General features: G+C 39.0%; 1 protein-coding gene across 1 annotated transcript in view; it reads left to right on the forward strand.

Moving 5' to 3' along the window:
* Positions 1-6444, forward strand: part of Gucy1a2 (guanylate cyclase 1 soluble subunit alpha 2) — a 237569-nt gene that overhangs the window by 15972 nt on the left and 215153 nt on the right. The gene's annotated exons all lie outside the window — the stretch shown is intronic.

Consider the following 6444-nt stretch of genomic DNA (forward strand, 5'->3'; position numbering starts at 1 on the left):
TGGTATACAATAGATCAAACATCAATATTCTGTAATAACCAAGTTAATGGCTGTTTGGAACAAGGAACAGACACTTAGACATATAAGCAAACTCTGTACACTATAACTTTATATAAAGTAGGCAAGTCAAATCACAATGTCCTGATAAATTCCACAGCCTGATTGACCTTTTATAAACTTTGAATTTAAACTTTATTTACAACAACATCTGGCTAGGTCTGTAACAAGGCTCTTTCAGTTAAAAGAAAGGGAGGGAGAGCTGAAGTCCCATGAATTTTTCTAGTCACGGTTTGTGAAACAAAAGAAGTGCCACACAAGCCCAAAGTTTTTCCTTATTTTGAAGTTTCCTTAAAGACCTGTTTTCCTGGGTTCGTTCATTCTGCATTTTGTTTAGAATGACTCCAACCCTGAGTTCCCAATTTTAAGCTAACTTTCTGTTACAAGCAAAAGGCTGCCTGCCCCTGTAAGAGCTCCATTTGCAATCGGATCCCAGCAGGGCCTTTTCAGCTGTACTTGATTCCCAGTCACAGTGCAGCATAACTTGCCAGTTTCTGCTGTGCAAACTGAGACTGATTTTTAAACAAGTTAAACTGAATCAAAGGATGGACAGCCAGCAGATAAAGTTTTAACCATTTTTTTCAACATGAAGCACAGAACAACAATCATTCAAACAACAAAAGAAAAGCAAACATAAATAGACAGACATATGGACAATTTGGTGCACCAAAACCAGATAATAGACAGACAGGGAATAGAACTTGATGTCTCAAAGGGTCCCAGATATCCTAACCAGAGCTAAGAATATCTCCATAGGAGCCAGAGAGGAAGCAGGACGTCTTCCATTTTCCTTCTGTCCCTAGAAGAGCTCTGAAATAGCTTATTTTCATACCCCCCCTTTTTTTTTTGCTAAAAGGTCCCAAACAGATAACTGCTTTTCTGAAACTTATTTTCTCTCTCTCATGTTCAGACTCTAATTTTTTATCTCCTTCTTCTGGGAATTCTGCCAGAGAAGGGAGAGGAGGCACAGAGGCTGCTTCTGATAGTTACTCCTCAATAAGAAAAGACAATTATAGGGACCACATCAGGACCCTCATTAGCTAGTTTATCATTTAAATCTCTACCTACCTTTCCTCATTTTTTTTACAGTGTATCTCTGCTTCATCTATAATAAACCATGGACATGCCTGGTCTATGAAAATGAAAACAGTTTATCAAATCTTTCTATTTAACTCGTTCTCCTCTTTCCCTGAGAGCTATCTTTAAGCCTTTGATGAAGGCTGTCTCTTTAGATAGCTTATTTCCCATAACCTGAAGTGGAGATGACTCAACTCACCAAGGACTTCTTGCTCTTCTATGAGCGGCGGAAGAGGTCCTTCACTACCTCTAAATTCTTGGGGTCGTGACTAACTTCTCTGGAACTTCCACCAGTAGGCATTATGATCTGGACCTTGCCCTCACATCGGGTGCCACTTACCCCATCCCGTGGGATTCAGTTATTCGTGGGTGCGAGGGGAACCACAATCTTGGAAGGAAATGGGAGGAAGAAAAAGAGAAACAGGAGACCAAGAAGATGGTACCTATCAAGGTCTCGTTTATTATGCTGAGGTGCCTTCTTTTTAAAGCATACATCGTGGGGAATAGGGGAGGGGTCGAGGGAGAATTATGCAAAGAACAAAGAAGTGGGCATCTGCTGACATGGGGGCCGAAGTCAGGCACCAGGCAGCGGGCACTCTGCATCTTATCTCTGGAACATAGATCCTCCTTGACAGCCTTGGGTGTCAGGCTGGACTCAGGCGTAACTCATGTCCTTGAATTACATGGGAATTCAAGGGAAGAGGGGACTATAATTCAACTTTTACAGCCTCAGGTGCCAGGAAGGGAATAGGGAGGAAGGGGGTGATTACCAGCTCTTAGCACGAGGCCATTTGGCCTGTTAGGGAGATTGTGAAGGGCTCACTTTCTCATGGGATGGTCTCTGACAGCTACTGGTTTGCTCTATATTGGTTTTATTAGGTTTAGGTATGTTTTATTATGTTTAGGTATTGAATTCCTGATCTTTCCAAGACTTTTATCATGAAGGGATGTTGGATTTTGTCAAATTCTTTCTCAGCATCTAATCAAATGATCATATGGTTTTCAACTTTGAGTTTGTTTATATAGTGGATTACATTGATGTATTTCCATATATTGAATCATCCCTGCATCCCTGGTATGAAGCCTACTTGATCCTGAAGGATGATCATTTTGATGTGTTCTTGGATTCAATTTGCAAGGATTGAATTGAGTATTTTTGCTTCGATGTTCATAAGGGAAACTGGTCTGATGTTCTCTTTCTTTGTTGGGTCTTTCTGTGGTTTAGGTATCAGAGTAATTGTGGCTTCATAGAATGAATTGGGTAGATTATCTTCTGTTTCTATTTTGTGGAATAGTGAGGAGAATTGGAATTAGGTTTTTTTTTTTGAAGGTCTGATAGAATTCTGCACTAAACCCATCTGGTCCTGGGCTTTTTTTGGTTGGGAGACTATTAATGACTGCTTCTATTTCTTTAGGGGATATGGGAATGTTAAGTCATTAATCTGAACTTGATTTAATTTTGGTACCTTCTCATCTGTCTAGGAAATTGTCCATATCATCGAGGTTTTCCTATTTTGTTGAGTATAGCCTTTTGTAGTAGGATCTGGTGATGTTTTGGATTTCCTCAGGTTCCTTTGTTATGTCTCCCTTTTCATTCCTGATTATGTTACTTAGGATACTGTTGCTCTGCCCTCTAGTTAGTGTGGATAAGGGTTTATCTTTCTTATAGTTTTTCTCACAGAACCAGCTCCTGGTTTGGTTGATTCTTTGTATAGTTCTTTTTGTTTCATTTTGGTTCATTTCAGCCATGAGTTTGATTATTTTCTATCTTCTACTCCTCTTGGGGGAATTTGCTTCTTTTTGTTCTAGAGCTTTTAGGTGTTCTGTCAAGGTGCTAGTGTATGCTCTGTTTAGTTCCTTTTTGGCAGCACTTGGAGCTATGAGTTTTCCTCTTATGACTGCTTTCATTGTGTCTCATAAGTTTGGGTATGTTGTGGCTTAATCTTCATTAAACTCTAAAATGTCTTTAATCTCTTTCTTTATTTCTTCCTTGACCAAGGTATCATTGACTATTGTGTTATTCAGCTTCCATGTGAATGTTGGCTTTCTATTATTTATGTTGTTATTGAAGATCATCCTTATCCCATGGTGATATGATAGGATGAATGGGATTATTTCAATATTTTTGCATCTGTTGAGGCCTGTTTTGTGACCAGGTCAAAATTGATATGGTCAATTTTGGAGGAGGTATCATGAGGTGCTGAGAAGAAGGTATATTCTTTTATTTTAGGATAAATTATTCAGTAGATATCTGTTAAATAATTTCTTTCATAACTTATGTTAGCTTCAATGTGTCTCTGTTTTTCTGTTTCCAGGATCTGTCCAATGATGAGAGTGGGGTGTTGAAGTCTCCCACTGTTATTGTATGAGGTGCAATGTGTGCTTTGAGCTTTACTAAAGTTTCTTTAATGAATGTGGCTGCCCTTGCATTTCGAGCATAGATATTCAGAGATTTCATCTTCGAATATTTTACCTATGATGAGTATGATGTGTCACTCTTTGTCTTTTTTGATAACTTCCAGTTAGAAGTTGATTTTATTCGATATTAGAATGGCTACTCCAGCTCGTTTCTTTGGACCATTTGCTTGGAAAAATTGTTTTCTAGCCTCTTATTCTGAGGTAGTGTCTGTCTTTGTCTCTGAGGTTTGTTTCCATTATACAGCAAAGTGTTTGGTTGTCTTTGTGTAGCCAGTCTATTAGTCTATGTCTTTTTTATTGGGGAATTGAGCTCATTTATATTAAGAGATATTAAGGAAAAGTAATTAATACCTCCTGTTATTTTTTACCAATTTTTATTAGGAATTCTCTTCATTTACATTTCAAATGCTATCCAAAAAACCCCCCATACCCTCTGCCCCCACTCCCCTACCCAGCCACTCCCACTTCTTGGCCCTGGTGTTCCCCTGTACTGAGGCATATAAAGTTTGCAAGACCAAGGGGCCCCTCCTTCCTATGATGGCCGATTAGGCCATCTTCTGCTACCTAGGCAGCTAGAGACATGAGCACTGGGAGTACTGGTTAGTCCATATTGTTGTTCCACCTATAGGGCTGCAGACCCCTTCAGCTCCTTAGGTGCTTTCTCTAGTTCCTCCATTGGGGGCCCTGTGATCCATCCAATAGCTGACTGTGAGCATCCACTTCTGTGTTTGCCAAGCACTGGTATAACCTCACGAGAGACAACTCTATCAGGGTCCTTTCAGCAAAATCTTGCTAGTGTGTGCAATGGTGTCTGAGTTTGGAGGCTGATTATGGGATAGATCTCCCGGTGGGGCAGTCTCTAGATGGTCCAGCCTTTCGTCTCAGCTCCAAACTTTGTCTCTGTAATTCCTTCCAAAGGTGTTTTCTTCCCAATTCTAAGAAGGGGCGATGTGTCCACACTTTGGTCTTCCTTCTTCTTGAGTTTCATGTGTTTTGCAAATTGTATCTTCGGTATTTTAAGTTTCAGGGCTAATATCCACTTATCAGTGAGTGCATATGAAGTGAGTTCTTTTGTGATTAGGTTTCCCTACTCAGGATGCTATCCTCCAGATTCATCCATTTGCCCAAGAATTTCATAAATTCATTGTTTTTAATAGCTGAGTAGTACTCCATTATGTAATTGTACCACATTCTCTGTATGCATTCCTCTGTTGAGGGACATCTGGGTTCTTTCCAGCTTCTGGCTATTATAAATAAGGCTGCTATGAACATAGTGGAGCATGTGTCCTTATTACCAGTTGGAACATCTTCTGGGTATATGCTCAGGAGAGGTATTGCTGGATCATCCTGTCCAATTTTCTGAGGAACCTCCAGACTGATTTCCAGAGTAGTTGTTCAAGCTTACAATCCCACCAACAATGGAGGAATGTTTCTTTTTCTCCACATCCTCACCGGCATCTCCTGTCACCTGAATTTTTGATCTTAGCCATAATGACTGGTGTGAGTTAGAATCTCAGGGTTGTTTTGATTTGCATTTCCAAGATGATTCAGGACGTTGAACTTTTTTTCAAGTGCTTCTCAGCCCTTCGGTATTCCTAGGTTGAGAATTCTTAGTTTAGCTCTGTATCCCATTTTATAACGTGGTTATTTTAATTTCTGGAGTTCAGCTTCTTGAGCTCTTTTTGTATATTGGATATTAGTCCCCTATCAGATTTAGGATTGGTAATAATCCTTTCCCAATCTGTTGGTGGCCTTTTCCTCTTATTGACAATGTCTTTTGCCTTATAGAAGCTTTGCAATTTTATTATATCCCATTTGTCGATTCTTGATCTTACAGCAGAAGCCATTGGTGTTCTGTTCAGGATTTTTTCTCCTGTGCCCATAACTTTGAGGTTTTCCCCTACTTTCTTCTCTATAAATTTCAGTGTATCTCGTTTCATGTGGAGTTCCTTGATCCACTCATATTTGACCTTAGTACTAGGAGATAAGAATGGATCAATTCTTATATTTCTACATGATAACCCCCAGTTGTGACAGCAGCATTTGTTGAAAATGCTATCTTTTTTCCCCCTGATTTTTTTTTTTTTTAGCTGCCTTGTCAACGATCAAGTGACCATAGATGTGTGAGTTCATTTCTGGGTCTTCAATTCTATTCCATAGATCTACCTGTCTGTCGCTGTACCAGTACCATGCAGTTTTTAATCACAATTGCTNTGGAGTACAGCTTTAGGTCAGGCATGGTGATTCCCCTAGAGGTTCTTTTATTGTTGAGAATGGTTTTTGCTATCCTAAGTTTTTTATTATTCCAGATTGAATTTGCAAATTGCCCTTTTTAACTCAGTGAAGAATTGAGTTGGGATTAGACTGCTTTTGGCAGGATAGCATTTTTACGACATTAATCCTTCCAATCCACGAGTATGGGACATCTTTCCATCTTCTGAGATCTTCTTCAGTTTCTATCTTCAGACACTTAAAGTTTTTGTCATACAGATCTTTCACTTCCTTAGTTAGAGTCACACCAAGTTATTTTATATTATTTGTGACTATTGTGAAGGGTTTTATTTCCCTAATTTCTTTCTCAGCCTGTTTATTCTTTACGTAGAGCAAAGCCACTGATATGTTTGAGATAATTTTATATCCATGTACTGCATTGAAGCTGTTTATCAGGTTTAGGAGTTCTCTGGTGGAACTTTTGTGACAATTATATATACTATCATCTGCAAATAGTGATATTTTGACTTCTTCCTTTCCAATTTCTATGCTCTTGATATCCTTTTGTTATCATGAGGGGTTTTTGGATTTTGTCAAATGCTTTCTCAGAATCTAATGAGATGATCATGTGGTTTTTGTATTTGAGTTTGTTTATATAGTGGATTATGTTGCTGGATTTCC

This window comes from Mus caroli, chromosome 9, assembly GCF_900094665.2.
Source record: "Mus caroli chromosome 9, CAROLI_EIJ_v1.1, whole genome shotgun sequence".
In the NCBI taxonomy this organism is placed as follows: Eukaryota; Metazoa; Chordata; class Mammalia; order Rodentia; family Muridae; genus Mus; species Mus caroli.